Genomic DNA, 20286 nt, shown 5'->3' with positions numbered 1-20286 from the left:
TTTCTTCTTTAATGGAGTTGGGCTACACAACCAAAAAAGAAAAGAAAGAGCTTTCACTGACAAATCATAAAGATCAGGTTCAGAAGGATCTGGAAAGGTAACAGTGCACTAGGACTTACCAGGTAACCATGAGGTAGAATTCTGGGGAAAAGGCAGGGGGGCGATAAAGTATAGTTCAGTACTCACTATCCAGGGTCCATTCTGAAGAAAATCTCTTGCAAGAACTACAAAAAGTTCATAGGCTAAGAGACGAAACTGGTAGACATTAGTTCAAATCTTTAAATAGCCATTTGGAGTCTGGATAACCTGAGACTGTTAGCTGGATGTTAGTTTCAGCCAAAGTAGAATGCAAGTAGAAATTAATCTCATAAGAAGACACCCTGTTAAATTTAAAAGTATATTTAATGTGTTGAGCTCAGTCCCTGACACCTTTACCACTCATGTTAATTGATAGAAGTCCTCACCAGGTACTTAATGTCCCCTTCACAGTGTCTTCTCTTCTACCCTCTGATGAATCTCAGCAATCTGCACCCCCTTCATTATTTTCTGTCTAATCAATAACACAGGTTTTGAGGACAATTCTTTTTGGTCCTCTTCTTATGACCCTAACTCCCCATTTCAGCGTTAAGAATCCCAACAACCCTATGCACATCAGGAGGTAAAAAGACTCCAGGAAAACGAAAGGAAAGAAGAGAAATGGAAGACAATTATGAAAAGCACTACCTCTAATGGTGTCCATAACAGAGTAAAGAAATACTCTGGAGTTGAGACTATTAGGCTTCACACTGAGAATAAGGGGGAAAAGCCAAATATTGTGAAATAGTAAAGGCAGAAATGGCTCTAGAGGAGCGAGTTTCATTTTGTGTTGATAATGTGATAATAGAAGGAAAGGGAATTCAGGTTATCATTGTGAAGACAATCTGAGGTAGCAAAAAAATACAAGTGTTGCATAACGCTACACTGCCTAATAAGGTAGCCACACATGGCTTTCTAAATTTAAATAAAAATAAGGCAACATTTAAAATTCAGTTTCTTATTCACACTAGTCATATTTCAAGTGCTCAACATCATTTATTCCTCTGGGTGCTGAATTGTAGAGAGGTGACCAATGCAAGCTTTGGTTCTCATAGAGTTTCCAGTCCCATTTGGGAAATGGATGAAAATCAGAAATAGTAGCAATGCAATAAACTAATCACGGGGCATAAGAAAGGTGAAGAAAACAGTGAAGAGGGAATAACAAGTAATATTTAACTACGAAGGAACCTGGTTTTTGATCAAGTTGTGAGACTGGGTCTCATGTTGGGCTCCATGCTGGGTGCAGAGTCTGGTTGAGTTTCTCTGTCCCTTCTCCGCCTACCCCTCCCACTCATTTTCTCTCTCTCTCAAACAAATAAACAGATCTTTAAAAAAATAAATAAATAAATCTGGTGGGATAGGAAGGTAGAATTTAAATATGAAAGGTGGAGAAAAATCACTCCAGACAGAGGAAATCTCAAGAAGGAAAGCTCAGAAGAGAAATACAAGATCTGATTGGTATTTTATTAGTTAGGCACTATATGCCTGATACAAAGCTATGTATCTTAAGCTAATGCTTTATTTCATTTTCACAGTAAAACCATGGTATTCTTATGCCATTTTGAAGAGGAAGAATCTAGGACCCAAGGAATTTTAAATAGATGTTATCTGAGATCACAATGTTAATACATGTCGAACATATGGTTCAAACTCAAAACACAGTGACCTTAAAGTCTTTTCACTTAAGCATAATAAATATAGTCCAGCTGGTTACCTGAAGGGGATACTGAAAAACATGATTGGAAATTCTACTCAAGCCAGATAATTGACAGCCTTAAAGACTGTGCTAAAAATGCCCGATCCATCTAAATATTGCAATTAATTATTTCAAAGAAACTAAAAACATGAAAAATTATGTAAGTATATCTTGAATTTAGTTCAACCATACTTCATAAGTTAGACTTAGGAGATCTGAAATAATAAAACACTATGCCATTGTTTTTGTGTATTTTACATATGTGTATATAGAATGTGTACATATAATGATAAATATACAAATATATATATACACAACAAAATTATATGTGCCAAATATACAGTTATATATATACTGTTGTGTGTGTGTGTGTGTGTGTATACAGTTATATATACTGTTGAACAACTCAAGGGTTAGGGTCAGTGATCCTCCACAGAATTAAAAATCTCTGTAATTTCTGATACCCCTAAAACTTGACTACCGACTGCCTACCACGGAATAGAAGCTTCACCAGTAACAGTCACTTAACACATATTTAGTATACGTATTGTATACTATGTTCTTACAATAAAGCAAGCTAAAGAAAAGATAATGTCACTAAGATCTTAAGGAAGTTTAAATACATTTATAGTACTTTATTGTATCTACAAAAAACTTCCACATCTAAGTGGAATCATACAGGTCAAACCCTGTTGTTCAGGGGTCAACCGGACTTCTCAATTGTCTTGGCCTGTAGCAAAAACCTAACTTTTGTTAGGAGGTAGAAGAAAGAGATGGAAAAATCACTTACTGAGTTCAAATACCTACAGGTAACTGTAAATGTAGAGATGTTTATTTTTAAATGGAAAGGTCATGTTCTACAACCACAGTAAATGCATAGTCTTAAAACACTATGGTTGGACAAAGGACAAAGGACCTCCTTTCATGAAATTCAGGTGTCCTGTAATGGCAGCAAAGGTGCCACAAGACATGCAAATAAAGAGGAATAAATGTATAAAACTATGTGAGCTGTGGTGCCAGGTGGTGACAAACAACTGATAAAGACCAAATTGGCTAGTGTGGGATGCCGACCCAAACTTGGCTCTTTTCTAAGGGTGCAGTTGCCAGGACACATTGCATTTCTACAACGTGGAAATTAACACATAGCACAAGGGTTGACTTTTGTCTTCTCCCATGCTCCCACCTCCCTTGAGAAGGGCATAACTGTCACTCACCATTGAGTGTGTTCTTACCGTCTTCATTAGCTCTTCAGTTCACATTACATGCAGGCTTCCAAGAGAGAGCAATTAGGATTCAAGGTCTGTCCTTCTTGTGCAACTTGTTGTTTTAAAAAAACAAGAACCACACACAACACTCACATACAGACAGCATACCCATAAACACATTGGCAATAACCCCATGATAGGATGAAGGGGTCCCTGAGGTACCCTGAAAAGGACAAATGGAACACAGCTGAATGGTAAACTGCCCAAGGTATCAGAAAACATGTTTTGGTGATGCCAACAGTAGCACAGTCATTTGTTTCAATATCCGACAACCAGAAAGTTAACAGGAACCCACCCCTGTCATTCACTTAGGCTACTGACTGATGGATGCCAACCTTCCTCTCCTTTCCTGGCATCTCATCATCTTCTGTTCCTTTCTAACAAGATCCCCAAATTTCCCCAAGAAAGAGCTCATGACTGTGGCAAGAACTTGTTAATTGTACTTAATGGAGTGGAGATCTATAATGGTGCTGGCTGATTTCCAACAAACTGTCACCCAAACAAAATACCTTTCAAATGTGACTAATTATGGAATTGGTAGAGACAACTGAAGTGTCTCCAGAATTAGTCCAGGCAGAATGGGAGGTATCTTGGAAAGCAATGGAGATGTGTATAAGGAGCTCACAGAAACATGGTGCCGCAGGTGCCATCCACCTATCCACCATCCCTTCCATCCATTCCATCATCTATCTACTACCCAGGATGCATTTGAAACTAAATCAGGACTCATGTCATTAGAGAAGGATGTGGTTTTTAACAACAGTGAAAACAGCTATTTTGTTAGTCCAGACACCGTCTGGAAAATTGTACTAAGAAAAGTGCACGTGCTTGTCACACTTATGTTAGACATATATTCATAGAATCTTTCAGACCCCATAGAAGCAAAAGACATACAAGCAATGTTACTGGTAAGTTAGTGGCCATGAGTTAAGAAAGCAAATATAAAGCTGGCAGTTTCACCATGGCTTGAAATATTATGAGGATGTTCTTATTGTCACTACTGAGTATCCATTCAGAAAACAAAACATGTTTTACGTCTTCACTCAGAAAGGGCTAAAAACATGCCACCATTTTATTATATTATATGTAAAGCTCTGGGGTCTGAATATCTCCAGCAGTAGCACAATTCAGCAATATGGACTCTATATGGTCCAGAAATCTGATTCAGTATCATCTAAAGTATGAAAGGATAAGTGAAAATGTACATGAAGCTCTTTCGAAAGATTGAGGTTTTCAAACAAAATAAATTCATAATTGAGTAGACACATAATAAATGTTTTCAGGGGTCCATATCCAAGAATATGTCATTTAAAATATTCTGTCATCGCTCCTGGAAGTCTTGATAACAATCTCAGAATGTATATTTCATAAATGTAGTGCATTCACAAAATAATGACAGTAAAAAGCTAGAAAAGCACAACTAGAATAAGTGCCTTGTTTAAACATTGTCCAAAATGTTTTTTCTCTGTGTCACAGCAGGAAACAAACAAAAAAAAAATCAAAGAATACAGAATAAAGGGGACAGAAGTATAAATAGATTACTATTGAATCTTACTAGCTTACTATATCAATTTCTACAGACTCTCTCAGGCTGTTGGGAAAATAAAAGTAAACAAGAACTATTTTCAAAGCAATTGCTATCTAAATAATTTAAATATTGGATAGGAAAAGAAGAAGAATCTAAAGATATAAAAACAAAGTTTACCTTACCCTAGAAGGGGGCATTTTTTCTTCATCGCATACCCCTCGCTTTGTTCTATTTTAAGTCATAGATGAACCAGAAACAAGAAAAAGGAAGAATCATGTCATTTAAGACCAAATCCAATCATTTCCATGTAAGTAACATGGGGAAGAGGGTAGAGGAGTCGGTGATAGTTTAGATCACCGTACTCAGTTAATATTTATCGAACACTATCAGTCTGAGATTATAAAACGGAGTCTTGACCCTGCCCTGAAAGAGTACTCAGTCCAGTGAGATAAATAAATATAAAAGGAAATATGTTAATACAAGAGGAAAACTAAGGATACAATGCTCTAAGTGGTGCTTTCCGGATACAAACATAGATACTGCATCTCATTCACAGGACAGCTTTCCCCCAGCTCAGGAATCCTAAGCTCCATTTTGGCAGCTTTTATGATGACTTGATGTAGTAAAGTTGGAAATGGTCCAGAGATGAGCAGTGAACATGATGGAGGCTGAGAGACAGACTTCAGAGGACAGAGTAAAGAAGCTACACAAGCATTGTTTGCGTGAGGACGTACTAGATAGTCTATAAATATGTTGACAGTATAAATACTAAAAGAGACGACATATGGACAACTAAGTGGACCCAGGAAAGCTAAAACGTCTGGCATCAATCAGGGAGGGAAATCTGTAATGACAGTTTTAAACTCTGACATGGAGAAATTCCTTCTCTAGAAAGGGTAGAATTTCATCTCTTGAGTCGTTTGATTCAGAACTTTTCCCCTACTGGATTGACTCTAGGAAATATCCACAAAGGTTATTTTCACTTCAGTTCCCCTAACATTGCTTTAGGATCATGTATGTGCTTGGTCTTAAGTATTAAAAAGAAGTAACGGGTGCCTGGGTGGCTCAGTGGGTTAAAGCCTCTGCCTTCTACCTGGGTCATGATCCCAGGGTCCTGGGATCGAGCCCCACATCGGGCTCTCTGCTCAGCAGGGAGCCTGCTTCCCTTCCTCTCTCCCCGCCTGCCTCTCTGCCTACTTGTAATATGTCTGTCAAATAAATAAATAAAATCTTAAAAAAAAAGGGGGAAGTAAAATAGAGGCCTGCTGTTGATTGATGTTGGTGTCCCTGCAACATTACAGCTCATGGGGGAGGAGCTCTCACGAATGGGATTAGTCCCCCATGAAAGGGAGCCCAAAGAGCTCCTTTCCCTAAGCACGTGAGATTACAGCCATAAGAAAATAGTGTCTCTGCAGAAACGTGACCTCACCAGACACTGAATCTTATAAGCATCTTGTACTTCCCAGCCCCCAGAACTGTGAGAAATAAATTTCTGTTGTTTATAAGCCATTCAGCCAATGATATTTTGTTACAGCAGCCCAAACAGACTAAAACGGGACCTTGTAACTCAGGGGATTTATAGTATGAAGGAATTGTGTGTCTTTCCAACCCCCCAAATATGATCCACTCCCTAGGGATACTACTCTCTGGCTGGAAGAGTTCAGCCGTCTCAGATTATGCGGTATTGCTAGGACCTGATCAGGCATACCTTCCACCAAACTACAAGGTATTCCTCTTTCCTCCCTCCTTCACCTCTACCCTTCCAGCCCACACACCTACATACTTAAAGAAAGTAACTCCATGGGGCACCTGGGTGGCCCAGTGGGGTAAAGCCTCTGCCTTCGGCTCAGGCCATGATCCCGGGGTCCTGGGATCGAGCCCTGCATCGGGCTCTCTGCTAGGCGGGAAGCCTGCTTCCCTTCCTCTCTCTCTCTGTCTGCTGCTCTGCCTACTTGTGATCTCTGTCAAATAAATAAAAATAAAATCTTTTAAAAAAAAGTAATTCCAACATTTAGTACAGTAGTACCTAGACTTAAAGGTATTTGATGCAACATTCTTCTTTCCATAAATATTAAAGGTGACAATTCTAAGAAAAGCTGTCCTGATTAATCTATACTCTGAGTGGTAACTTCGAATGTTCAGTTTTTTGGTGGCATGTTAAATAATAATAATAATAATTTCTAGGGAGGAAAGATTGTTTACAGAAGGGAAAAGAATCCTATAGTCACAGCATGGTAAAGGTATTTTTAGATAGTAACACTTTCCCAGTATCAATCTATTCAACCAGGAAATGTGAAGGGTGTGTGTGTGTGTGTGTGTGTGTGTGTGTGTGTGTGTTTGCACATGCATGCATGGGCCTAACAATCTGAAGGCACTGGAGGATTTCTTAGGTAGACCAACTGCCTTATAATCACAAGCGAGCTGAGTATAACTAAAGGCAATGCACCATCTTCTTGGGCACCCACAGAACAACTGGTTCACACTCCAGGGTCACACAGCGAGCACAGGAGGTACTCCTGCCCTCTCTTTGGGCCCTGGATCCCTGCTTTTCCTTTCTAGGAGACATGCAGGGGCAAAATCTTATTGTATGTTGGGGATCCGTACTACTCTTCCAAGTAACACAACTGCTTGGGTCCTTAAATATTTGTTTTTGAAGTTGGAAAAACATCTCTGCTACCAATTAAAATGTAGTTTATATTTGCCAGGCAAATAAATAAATAAATAAATAATCCTGAGCAAGTAACACACACTATCTAAATCTTGGAAAAGTGCTTTCCAAGACTTGGAATAAACACTGCGTAAGAGAAGAAATGGAAGAGAGTGGAGTGCCAATGTTGAAGGATTCTACAATGAGAAAAAGAAGCACTCAAGACGGGTGGCAACAAAGATGGAAACAAATTCAAGACTGTACCATTTTTCTCAGGGTCTGTTAATTTTTATCTTTATCATGTTCATAATATGCATGTCCATGAAAGTTGATTTTGGTAGACAGGACTATGCTCTTTAATAACTTTAATATCTGAGGAAAATAATATTCCTATATGTAGTCACTGCCCTAGAGCCCGTGTGTTACCATTATGTGTTATGTCAGCCATTAGTTCTCAGGTTTTCCATTTCTCTATCACTCTAATGAGATATGTCCATTTGCACTGCCTAGGAAACATCTACTCAGAATGTTTTTGCCTGGCACAATGTATTAAAGTTTGAGAATTTAAGTGCTTTCACAAGAACCCTACTTCAGTGATAAGCCTCATCACTTCCAGAGTATTACACAGCCCTGATGCATTACCCTACAGGCAGAGGCACAGGAGATGCACAGTCTAGCCTAGGGTAAGCTTCTTACCATGTACTGATGTACTAGATCCTTGTTCTAGCCATAAGGCAGATATCTGTGTGGCCTTGAGCAAGTACCACATTTCTTCTGAAACCATTCTATCACTCCGTTTTCCTTAGCGGCCAAATGAGTAGAAGCCACGAATCTATCAGTCCCTTTCAGTTCTAAAAATGCCTTTTCTTACCAGGACAGATCCTCTTTACAGAAGACTATCAGCTAATCAGTGCTAAATGGTTGACAGAATAAGAAAATCATAATTTTTCAACTTCTAAAGAAAGAACAGATCAAGACAATGATCACATGAAATCTGTAGGTGAGTGGCTGATGGGAACTCTTTCAAAGATGGTGATGCCTGAGGACCATCTGAACCCACTGATCAGTCTTAACATCCTCAAAGAAAGACATCATGTGCCACCTAAACAAGTACTAATCATGTGTGCAAAAAGACCAACCAGAGATCTTTAACTAAATAGTTTCTCCATTGAAAAGGTATATGCACTTTTTCAAAGATCACAAACTTGAACGGTACCCAATTTGGCAAAAGAGGTTGAAGACAAAACCAGTGGAAATCAACTTGAAATAAGGAACCTAATTTTCTATGTGATAAAGGAAGATGTACTGAACTTCAAAATTAAGTCAAATGAAAACAAAATTCCAATTTTAAAACCTAATTTGCATGAAACTTTAATGAAATCCTGTGTATAAATTAAAGTACAATGATTTGAATTATCTACCACTCCAAAATGGATGGTGGTTAATTGGGAAAAATTAAACAAAAACATAACAGTTTTCTCTCTTTTCATTAAACTGTTAAATGTCCTCTAGGACTTGCTCACAAGTTGATAAAAGGTATATAAGCTACTTATTTGTATTGCAAAACCACCTAAGGCTCTCTGCCTTCCTGAGTCAGCCTAAGAGGGGAAAAGATGGAATTATTTAGTTTTATAAACTCCTGTCTCTGTACCAGGAGCCCTAAACTTCTATGACAATAAGAAATCCAACAGAGACCCAAAAAGAAAAGGACTAGAGCTGGGAAGATAGCCCGGGGCAACTAATTCTCAAAAAGGACCAAACTCTCAGAGTTCCTGTGTGACTCAGTTGGTTAAGTGTTTGACTCAGTTTGGGCTCAGGTCATGATCTCAAGGGCTCCGGTCATGAGATCGAGCTCTGCGTTGGGCTCCCTGCTCAGCATGGAGTCTGCTGGAAATTTTCTCCTTTTCCCTTCCCCCAAAATCTCTCTCTCTAAAAACAAATAAGTAAATAATCTTACAAAAAAAAAAAAAAAGGAAGAAGAAGAAGGACTGAACTCTCAGCTCTCTTTGAGAGCAGGTCTGCACCATCTACCTCTACTATCCCCTTCCTTCTTGTTAATACCACCTTTCAGATTTGGTTGCTCTTTCCTATGTTAATTTTCTTTTATTTTTATTGGTTCCATTGCTGTTCAGTTTTACCCAATTGGCGAGAGTGGAAGCTGTACAGAATGAAGAGAATGAAATTGTTTGATTTACGGCAAGACTTCAAATCCTAAAACACAATCATTTATATAAGAATCTGGAAATAGGGTCTGGACATCGTCCAAGGGATTTTTCTCTTCCACAAAGGCCATTACTCTAGAATCCATTTTATACTTACTCTAATTTGTTAATTAATTGAATTTAAATAAAATAAAATTTAACATACAATATATTAGTTTCAGAGGTGAAGGCCAGGGATTCATCGGTTGTGTGTAACACCCAGTGCTCAGGACATCACGTGCTCTCCTTTGCCCACCATCCCATTACCCCATCCCCCCAACCTCTCCTCCAGCAACCCTCAGTTTGTTTCCTATAGTTAAGAGTCTCTTATGGTCTCCCTTTCTGATTTTTTTTTTTTTGTTTTATCTTTCCCTCTCTTATTCCCCTATGATCTCTGTTTTTGTTTCTTAAATTCAACACATGAGTGAAATCAGATGATAAATGTCTTTTTCTGACTGACTTATTCACTTAGCATAAAACCCTCTAATTCCATCCAAGTCATGGCAAGCGGTAGGATTTCCTGAGGGTCTTTAGAGAGGTTCCCAGTATCACATTTTACTGGAAGATGTTGCTTCTGGAAAAGCCATCTCTAACACAAAGACAGAATCTGGGAGAGGAGCAGAGAGTAAAGGTCCCAGTCACCCTCTATTCTAGAAAGATACTGGGAAAGTTGAATTAGTCAAAAGAGAAGATTGTGCTATACAATATTAGTCTCTCAATGTCTCTTATGTTTGAAGAGCAGTACTCTGAAAACAGAAAAAAAAAGAGGAAAAAATTAAAAAGAAGAAATCTTCCCTGGCAATTTGACTATTAGGTCACTTTAAGAGAGGCAATTTAAGAAACCAGCAAATGCCACTGGGGGAGCTAAAATAATAACAAGCAGCACTAATACAGCACCTTTCCTCTTCAAAGCACTTTACAAACATGAAATAATTAGGCCAATTAAAACTTAAAAAGTAGCCTATTTAGACACAATCTTCTTTCCACATACAGGGTATCTGCTTGGAAATGACTCTCATGCCTTGTTTTCATAGCAAAAGATGCTCTCAGGAAAAAAAAGATACCCTTAAATAACTTGGGAACTTCATCTCAGAAGGATCTGGGTCTAGAAGCATTAAAGGCACTGAAACCAGTAGATTTCCCACACCCTGATTCTTCCCCACCACAAACTCTGTGGAGTTAAACACTTTCTTAGAGCCACAGGCAGTTCTAGATGGATGATAACAGCAGATAACAAAGGTGACTAGTCCAGGGAATAAATGGGCAGAAGATCTTAGGTTTACCTCTTCCTGGTAAATTAACTCCCAAACAGGTGTCCTGGAATTATTAAGCAAATGGGCATCGTGCATTGAATTAAAAAGTGTTCTAAACCAGGAGTAAGGAGATTTAAGCCCTTGTTAGGTTTAACCACTAATTTATCATGTGACTTGGGACAATAACTGTCTTTGTTTATGGCTTCGGTCTCCAAATGTGAAACGAGCTGTTTGATTGGAGTGAGGGTTTTCAAAAGTAAGTACAGAAGGTACTGTGGGTGTCCAGTGGTGGGGGGCAGGGGGTAGGTAAAAGCTTTGAGCCTCTCTGGTTCAGGAAGAGCAGCAACATTTTAATTCATTTTAGATGTTGGATTTTTATGAGCTATGAAGAGCTCCATGTCTAATTGAGTAAGAAACATCGCTGGGATGGATGGTCTCTAAATTCTCTTGCAATTCTGGTATTCTGTGGTTTTCCGGATGTCTCTCCACCCCATAGCACAGAGGATATGTTTCAGTGGAAATGTTCATCACATTAGCTTAGCTTGCTGAGACCAGAGAAGAGTGAAAAGATCAAGTCAGTGCTCAAGGTCTCTCTTACTTGGAGTTCAGTCCCTGGAAGTCAGAGTGATTTTTCTTCAATTTGTCTGGTAAGGCAGGTGTTCTAGAGACACTCCCCTCCCCCACAAAGAAACTGTTCCAGTTTCTCTACTTGCCCTCGGCTAGTTGGTTCTAATCATCTAAGCCTCAAATCTAGGTTGGGGAACGACAGGGCGCATCATTACATTGTCCCGTCCTGCCATTTTCAAATAGACTTACATAAAGCTGGTAGGCTCCCTCTTCTTATTCATGAGTGTACCCACCCTATGATCCAGAGCTCTGGAGAAGAAGAATAAATGGAAGGATTCAAGCAAAGAGTTACTAACACTGCCCCCTACCCCACATTTGTCCTGGAATCCAGGCAGATTTTAGGAACCAAACCCTCCCTGACAGTAAACTCTGGCAAACTGGCCTGTTAGTAAAACACCTCATTTATCCCCCCCCCCCCCAAATAATATTGTTAATTACACAATGAAGAACCTAAGGCTAAAAGGGTAAGTGTGCAAAATCCCAAAGATTGGGTGGAAAGGCAAAAAATGGACCTCTCTGAATTTCACCCCTTGAGTTTCTCACATCACTCAAGTGCTTCCTTATTGATGTAACAAACCAATACCTCCAGCCCACACAGAGCAGGGTACGGTTTGCTTCCTGAACTTGCTGCCTCCTCCCCTTTCCTGTCCTTTCTCTTCAGATTCTCGGGGCTGGAGGTCCGCGTGCCCCACGGGAGGAGTATGGGTTTGAAGTCAGGGCCTCTGGCTTGGAAATTAACCTGTCAAGTGACTTCACTAAGGTCAGAGTCTTAACTGTGTTAAATGGGTTTGTTTTTTTTTTTTATATTGAAGAGTAAAAATATTAATACCTACCCAATTACCTCATAGTGCATTTAGAAGACTTTAACTTACTATTTGTGGGACTGCATCAAAATTGCTTTAAACTGTTCTACCTACTCCCGGTGTCATTTAAGATGTTTTAGTTTCTGAGGTTTTCCATCTCTTGCAGGATGGCAACTGAGTAATGAGCCAAACTAAAGAGCTTCCCAGAAGCACAGATTTCCCCAATGAAAATAAAGGATTCCTAATTCCAGATGGAAAGCATTTTGGCATTTCCTTAGAGAATATCAGTAGTGAATTGAAACAGAAATAGATGCTCCTTACTGAGTAAAAGTCTAGCAACTCGTTCATAGACCTATCCACACTCTAATTAAAATAGCACAATTATCTGGAAAATTGTGAGGAAAAGTCACCAATACTATTGACTGTGGGGTTTTGTTGTTGTTGTTGGTTTGGGTTTTGGGGGGGGGGGTCTGTTGTTTTGTTTTGTTTGCAATGGCAACAGTCCCAGGGAATACTCAGTGACAACCTTAATGCCTCTATATGGGACATAAAAGAAAAATAGCAAGTTATAGCTGTAGGATATTAGAGAAGTTTCCAGTAATGACTAGGAAAAAAAAAAAGTGGTCTAACAAGCAGCCATAGATCTGTGAGAGTCAACTCATGGCACAAGTTTAAACTAGTTGACCTAAGCGAAAGTTAACTGCTGATTGTAAACAGCTCCCTTTCTTCAGTAAGCCTGGACTCGGTAGCAGAAAGGTGCTTAAAGGCAGGGTATGACAATGAATTTCAGGTCTCTGATTCTATCTAGTGACTCCTGAAAGAGCAAATTGCTTACTAAAAAACACTGCACAAGATTTTAGCCTACCTTGAGGCTTACTTTCTCAATTGTCGCTGGCAATAACACAGATCTGCAAATCAGCAGATTAGCACAGGTCTTCCAGTTCAGGAGCTTAAATTAATAAACCCTGACCTAACAGGACTCCAAGCTTATTCCTAATGAAATGTGCTGTTTTGGTTTTACCAGCATCCAGTGTCCTCATTCTGCATCTAGCTGTACTATCAAATGCCAATCAGGCAAGTCAATAGGAGGTTGAATTTTTTTCAGTTTTGTTGAAATACTGACACGTAGCATTGTATTAGTCCAAGGTGTACAGCATTTGATATATGCAAAAAAAATGTAAATTTACCACAATAAGTTTAGTTAAAATTAATTACCTCATGGAGATGTAAATGTCTTTCCTTGTGATGAGAAGTTTCAAGATAGACTGTCTTAACAACCTTAAAATATACAATAAGGTGTAGTTAACCAAGGTTACCATGTTGTGTATTATATCCCCAGAACTTAATTATCTTATAACTGGAAGTTTTTACCTTGTGATTACCTTCACCCCTTTCCCTCAATCCTCACCTCCACAAATAATTTTTTTATTTGCCCAAAATAAAGTGCTCCAAAGGCCAATTTTCTATATATTGTATAGAAATGTATTTATATGGCTTAATACCTACCTTGTCCTTTTCACTCCTATAGCACCTCTAACATTTTCTTTCTCAACAAGAACTATATGCAGGAGCACCTGAGTGGCTCAGTGGGTTAAAGCCTCTACATTCGGCTCAGGTTGTGACCCCAGGGTCCTGGGATGGAGCTCCGCATCGAGTTCTCTGCTCAGCAGGGAGCCTGCTTCCTCCTCTCTCTCTCTCTGCCTGCCTCTCTGCCTACTTGTGATCTCTGTCAAATAAATAAATAAAATCATAAAAAACAAAAAAGAACTATATGCATTTGCTGGTTCATAGCTCTTACTGATATGCTTTAATCTGGCTAGTTTAAATGTTCCTCTGTACTTAATACAAGTTTCATTCCTGTTCTAAGTTGAAAATCTAAAGCTGCCATGTTAAGGAATACACCTTTCCCAAGAATCAACAGACTTATACAGGCATCTCTAAAATCCGATCTGTGCTCCCAAGACACACCTATCAACTTCTTCAGAAATGTGGGGAAGCATGCTAATCTTTTCAGTCTATTATTTCAAGCAACAAAATCTGAAAACACACACACACACACACACACACACACACACACGCTTCATAGCTGTTTTGAAAATAAACTGTGATTCCAAGAGATTCGATGAAATTAAGAGTTCTAGAATATTTACTTTTTATTACACAGTTCTGTAGTTTATTTATTTCACTGATTTGGGGGAGGAATTCAACTTTACCTCTTTTCTTAAATATTATTTGACCTAAGGGCTCTTGATCTGGTTTCCAAGAGCAGGATTCATCCATCCTTAAGAACCTCTGAAATTGGATTTCTGTGTATGTTTATTTATGGGGAATTTCTGGGGAGAAGATAATTGTTTGAATTAAGTTCTCGGTTTTCATTATGTCATCATGACTTCCCAAAAGGTTATAAACCACTGATAAGCCATTTGTTATTTAACCTATGATTACTCAATAAAATAAATAAAATAAATGTGTCATTGTTCTTTCTCTACATGGCAGTCCAATCCATATTCTTCTTTCTAAAGGCAAGAAATACTTAAATAGGCCAAAATACACTCCTCCAAATATCATCTGATCAATAATATTGTTTTAGAAGCCTGCCATTCATGTTCCTCACCTCCACAGTGATTTCAAAGAGTCTCAGAAGCCAAAACAATGTTCCCTTAGTCTTGCCTTGCTACTATGTGGGGTTAGAGCCTGGGTCCAATCAGTCTAGCACTTTTCAAATGGTAAAATACAGGAACCAGACATATATGCTTTCAGAAATGGGGCATGAATCTCAAGGTAGGCCCCTCCTTCTACTCTTTTTCCTACAAAGCTGCATCTCTCAATGAATAAATACTATGCTCAGAGACCATGAAAAAAATGCAAAATTTCCAATGATGAGGTTATTTTAAAGGTGCTCTTCCATTTTTGTCCTTCTTATGAAATTAGCCATTGGTGGGAAGCTTCCTTTAAAATAAGGTGATAGGGAACAGGAGCATTGTAGAGGCAAGTATTGCCTGGACTATGCTCGTAGGGAAATGGAATTTTTGTGCAAGTGTGAATTCATTGTCCCTTGGCATCAGGTCAAGACCAAGAACTGTTAGCTGACTGACAGTACTATTAAATGGGTTGGTAACTCTCTGAACACTGCACCCAGAGAAAGCAGAATAAATTACTTTGGCATCAATTGTTAGGAAGGATTCCACACTTGAGTCATTGGGTTCCACCCTTAACCTTATAATGTTAAAGATACAGAATGTGTGCCCTATAAATACGCCCAAGAAAAAGGTGCAGAATTAGATAACATAAGTGTTAGACTATTCAAAGAGATCTTCATGACTAGAAACATGGGTCAAAAAAACAACATAAAATATCACAACCACTTGAAGAACATAAGCTCTTGGAGTAAAACAGATATGGACTTCAATAACTGTTCTACCATTTAATACCTATGCGGGTCCAGATAAATTTTTTTCAAGAGCTCCCCTTTCATATTTAAATGGGGACAATAAATTTTATCCTATGGGGTTCATTGAATAGCATAAATTAAGGTCATAGAGTCCAGAACGAAATTAGAATAACTTAGTTGTAAGTAGTGTATTAATTTTAAACATTATCTTCACATAGAGGGGATACCCAATATTTAATCCTTCATTCATTCATTAACTATTTAAAAGATACATGAGTATTCAAACACCCAGTATCCAGTGTTATGCCTGGTTCAGGAGGTACAAAGATGAACTAGTCGTAGTCTAAAGGTAGAATTGAAGGTATGTAGCAAAGAAAAAGGAAATTCAGGTGGTATGACAATTCTCTGTAGGGTATTGTTAAGCACATCCTTCCTGGCCCCATACTCCACTCTTCTACCAGTCTCTATTTGCATTAGACAGGTCATGCCTCAGAAGGTCCCCTCATGTGGGACACTGACCCATAAAACACCTGATGAACAAGCAGGCCCAAATAATTCTCATTACTATAGTCTGAATGAGTACGTCCCCCCAAATTTATACGATGAAATCCTAACCTCCGATGTGATGGGTTAGGAGGTGGAATCTTTGGAAGGTGCTTAGGTCATGAGGATGGAGCCCACATGAATGAGATTCCTATTATTATGAAAGAGGCCCTTTAGGGCTCCTTAGTCTCTCCAGGGAGTGAGGACACAGCAAAAAGCTAGCAGTCTGCAGTCCAGAAGAGGACCTTCACCAGAACCCAACAATGCTGGCATTCTGATCTTGGACTTTCAACCTTCAAAAGTGTGAGAAATTTAATAAACAACATTTCTGTTGTTTATTAAATCTCACAGTCTGTGGTATTTTATTGCAGCATCCCAGCGAGAGCAAGACACCAACCCAACACACGGCCCATTAGACCAAGCACCAGATCTACAATGCGGGCTATGTCCAAGGGAAAGGTCCTTCCTTAAGAAACAAGCTGAGCCAGGAGATTCTCTTTCTCAAGAAGTTGGACTAAGAGATGAGGAGAGATTGGTGCATTGGCAATAGGAACTGGAAATGGGAGGACTCATGAGGCAAGGCTGAGACTGTGAGGGGCCACGCTGATACTGAAATTACGAGATACAAGACAAAAGGCTAAGCAGAAATATACAGGGAAAATCATATATGCCTTGTGGCTAAGAGAGCCTGAGGTTATAACTAATGTTAAGAGCTTCACATTCCTGGAACAATAATAAAGTCTACCTCTTCTGGAGTGTTGATTCAATTCTAGTTACTCTTATAGCACTTTATATATACATGAACTTATATAATCATTAAAAAGCTCTCTCCAGGGGCACCTGGGTGGCTCAGAGGGTTAAGCCTCTGCCTTCGGCTCAGGTCATGATCTCAGGGTCCTGGGATCAAGTCCCACATCGGGCTCTCTGCTCAGCAGGGACCCTGCTTCCTCCTCTCTCTCTCCCCTTCTCAGCCTGCCTCTCTGCCTACTTGTGATCTGTTAAATAAATAAATAAAATCTTAAAAAAAAAAAAAACTCCTCCATGAGCTCATACCACCATTCTTTTCATTTAACACATGTGAAAACTGAGATACAATGAGGTAAACCACCTTATGTGAGTTTCAAGACTACCATGCGTTGGAGTCTGGCCTCAAACCCAAGCCTTATGGCTACAGACCCTATGCTGCTAATGGTCATACTGTAATGTTGCCCCCTTGAACCCCAATGAAACCGCCTCTATCTCATTTTTTGCTCGTTTGTTCTTGTTTATGTCTTTTTTTTATTGTCTGTGTGTGTGTCATCTCTCTTAAAGTGGTCTAAATGAGTCTTTAATTCACTCAACAAGCAAGAAACTAAACACAGCATCTTTGTATCTGACAGGGACTCGGCTTCAAACAAAGGATGTGGGAGGTCAGCAATACTATAGGCCTTCAATGCAGCAGGAGAACTGCCTTTTTGTCTCAGAGAACATCCTGCTTTGTGTACAGAGCAGGACAGATTTTCTGAAGATCAGCCTTTGATAGTTGTTGAAGTGGCATTTGGGGATAATAGAACCTTGAAATAGTCATGAAGCAACGTTTCTTAAAATCTTCTAAGTACACCACAGGAATCCTCTTATAAATGTCTACATCATTTCTCCAAAGCGATCTAGGGGCTACACAACCATCCCCTCCTCAAACAGAGGGAAACGGAGGGAAAAACGTGACCCAAAGTGGTTTGCTCAAAAGACCTCTGGGGGGATAATAGATGCTGTTACACTCAGTAGCTACAGTATTATAGGTTGTGTGATTCCAAGACTGTTTCCTTTTAACTGTAAGGTTTTCAGACAGGAAGGACTAGGTCAGTTTTACCTTTCAACAAGCAGTGCCCAGTAAAGACACTGCACATGGAAAAAACATTTTAAAAATGGCTTGCAACAAATGAAGGAATAAACAAAGTATATTGGTAACAGTATGGCCTCCTTCCTAAAACATATGAGCATTTTTTTTTTAATTTGGTTGGTTCTTTCATCTTATCCAAAAATGCATGTGTGTATATATATTATTTAATTATTCAGCAAGATGGGCAGCATTAACATCTTAGCTTCTGAGCTACATTTCTTGGATTTTCACGTTGGCCTCACTAATTACAAGCAACCTATTTAACGTTTCTCTTCCTCATCTTCCCAGATTAAGAGACTTCAGAGACACCTGCACCATTAAGGTCACTGTGAGGGTTAACCAAGACTGAAACAAGCGCCCCCTAGTGCCCAGCACATAGTAAGCTCTCGAGCAATCTTTGCCTTTTGGTTAGAACCAATTAATAGATGCAGAAACAGAGGAAGACCCCTCCCTAGAGGCACACCATAAACCACATGAATGAATGGGATGTATCAGGAGATAATGTAATAGCCAGAGTGAAGTTCTGGAATCTTATAGGGTTCAAATTTTTGTTCAGAAATTTGTTTAAGTTTCTTTACTCTCTGTGCCAAAGTTTCCTCATCAGTAAAACAGAGATAATATCCCCTGTTTCACAGCATTGAAATTATGGGATGAGCTCCTATATGAAAAGCTCTTTGAAGAGTAAGTAGTTTGGGGTGCCTGGGTGGCTCAGTTGGTTAAGCGACTGCTTTCAGCTCAGGTCGTGATCCTGGAATCCCAGGATTGAGTCCTGTATCGGGCTCCTTGCTCAGCGGAGAGACTGCTTCTCCCTCTGATCCTCTCTCCTCTCGTGCTTTCTCTTTCAATCTCTCAAATAAATAAATAAAATCTTAAAAAAACAAAAAGTAGCTCATAAAAGTTCAGTACAAGTTTTAGCTATCACTGTTATTATTACTTAATGTAATGATCTCCAGATATAAAATCCAACTCCAAGGCTTTATGTCTTCTATACATACCACTGATACACACTACTACACTCCCATCTGCCGTGACAACTGTCGGTAAGTTGGCAACCAATCTAGAGTTCAGAGTCAGTGGGAGTATATCAGAAAAACTATAATTCAACAGGAAGCTGGAAGAAGCATGGCCACTTGCTTGGAGGTATTTTCCCCAAATCTTCTGATAACATTTTTTTTTTTTTTTTTTTTTTTTGTCTTTAAACCTGCCCAGAGTAATTACGGCTCTTAACCATTGTTATAGCTCAGTAGCAAATGCTGGGTGACTCCTGAAAACAGTTTTATCAAACTGACATTCTAACAAATGTCCCTTGCTAAATGTCAAGTGAGATTTCTGGTCGAGAAAGAAAAATGCCTCTTTCGTTCTTCCACATCCCACGTTTATGTAGATCAAAAAGACACTGCATGGCTGCCCGATGTTTCAGCAATTCAGACATCTGCAAAAATCCACCAAGAATCCTTAATCAGCCACATCTCCATTCTTAACACTGGGGAGAATTAATTATGAATGTGGAATCAGCATCATGGTCTATCCGGGAAGCTGAACGGACTCACAGGGATGCTGTCCTCCCGCCGTGTTAATTAAGCAGGAAGGGGTTCAAGGGCACGAGACGGCAGAGTGAGACTGATAACTGGCCCCCACGCAGGAGATCCCTTTCGCTCTTTGTATCTTGAGCATCACGTTGTTCATGAAATAAATATTCCAAATTATAGGACCCCATAAGGATACTTAAGGGAAGATAATGAGATCAACTGTAATTGAATACAGTGAGTCAATGAAAAGAAAGCTGCCTTCATGAGAAGGTATTCCCTCCTCTAGACAGCAGCTATTGGAGAAATAACTACAAATTTGGAAAAAGAGGTCCTGGTCATCTGTCTGCCCTATTGTCATTGCCCCGCTTCTTTCATGCTAATTGAACTTACCGTGTTCAGATAATCAGGTGGACGTTGTCTTCGGAGGAGGCTAAGCTCTTCTGAGATCCACGGGCAATCATGATTGACCTAAGCCAACTGTGAGAATGTGTACTTTTGGCCAGTGCCTGGTTTAGGAAAGGTCTGTGACACAGTTGTTATCCCTGAGACTTGTGATGTGATTCGTCAGGGGCACATCTGGTAAAAGGGTCCTCATTTTTCAAAACTGAAGGAGAGAAATTCTTATGTGGAGAGGGGATACTTGAAATTCACTGTAGCCATCTTGTGGCCAGGGAAGTACGTCCTTTAGGTCCAAAGTCAAAATACTAAAAATGGCAGGACAAAAACATAGATGGCGTCAGGTCTATCCCCTGAATTACCAAACCTAGAACTACTCCCTCCCTGGCCATCTTCTCATTTTGTAGTAATTCTATTCAGTTTTCTATTAATCAGTGCTAAATCACTTAACCA

The 20286-nt window shown here is 39.3% G+C and overlaps 1 protein-coding gene across 1 annotated transcript in view; it reads right to left on the bottom strand.

The window, feature by feature from the left end:
- The window catches only part of LOC101677814, a 1019668-nt gene that overhangs the window by 963159 nt on the left and 36223 nt on the right, over window positions 1-20286 (bottom strand). The gene's annotated exons all lie outside the window — the stretch shown is intronic.

Source organism: Mustela putorius, unplaced genomic scaffold (genome assembly GCF_011764305.1).
Source record: "Mustela putorius furo isolate JIRA1106 unplaced genomic scaffold, ASM1176430v1.1 tig00003859_pilon_pilon_pilon, whole genome shotgun sequence".
Lineage (NCBI taxonomy): Eukaryota > Metazoa > Chordata > Mammalia > Carnivora > Mustelidae > Mustela > Mustela putorius.
Note: the sequence above shows the minus strand (reverse complement) of the source record. Positions and strands in the feature narration are given on the sequence as shown.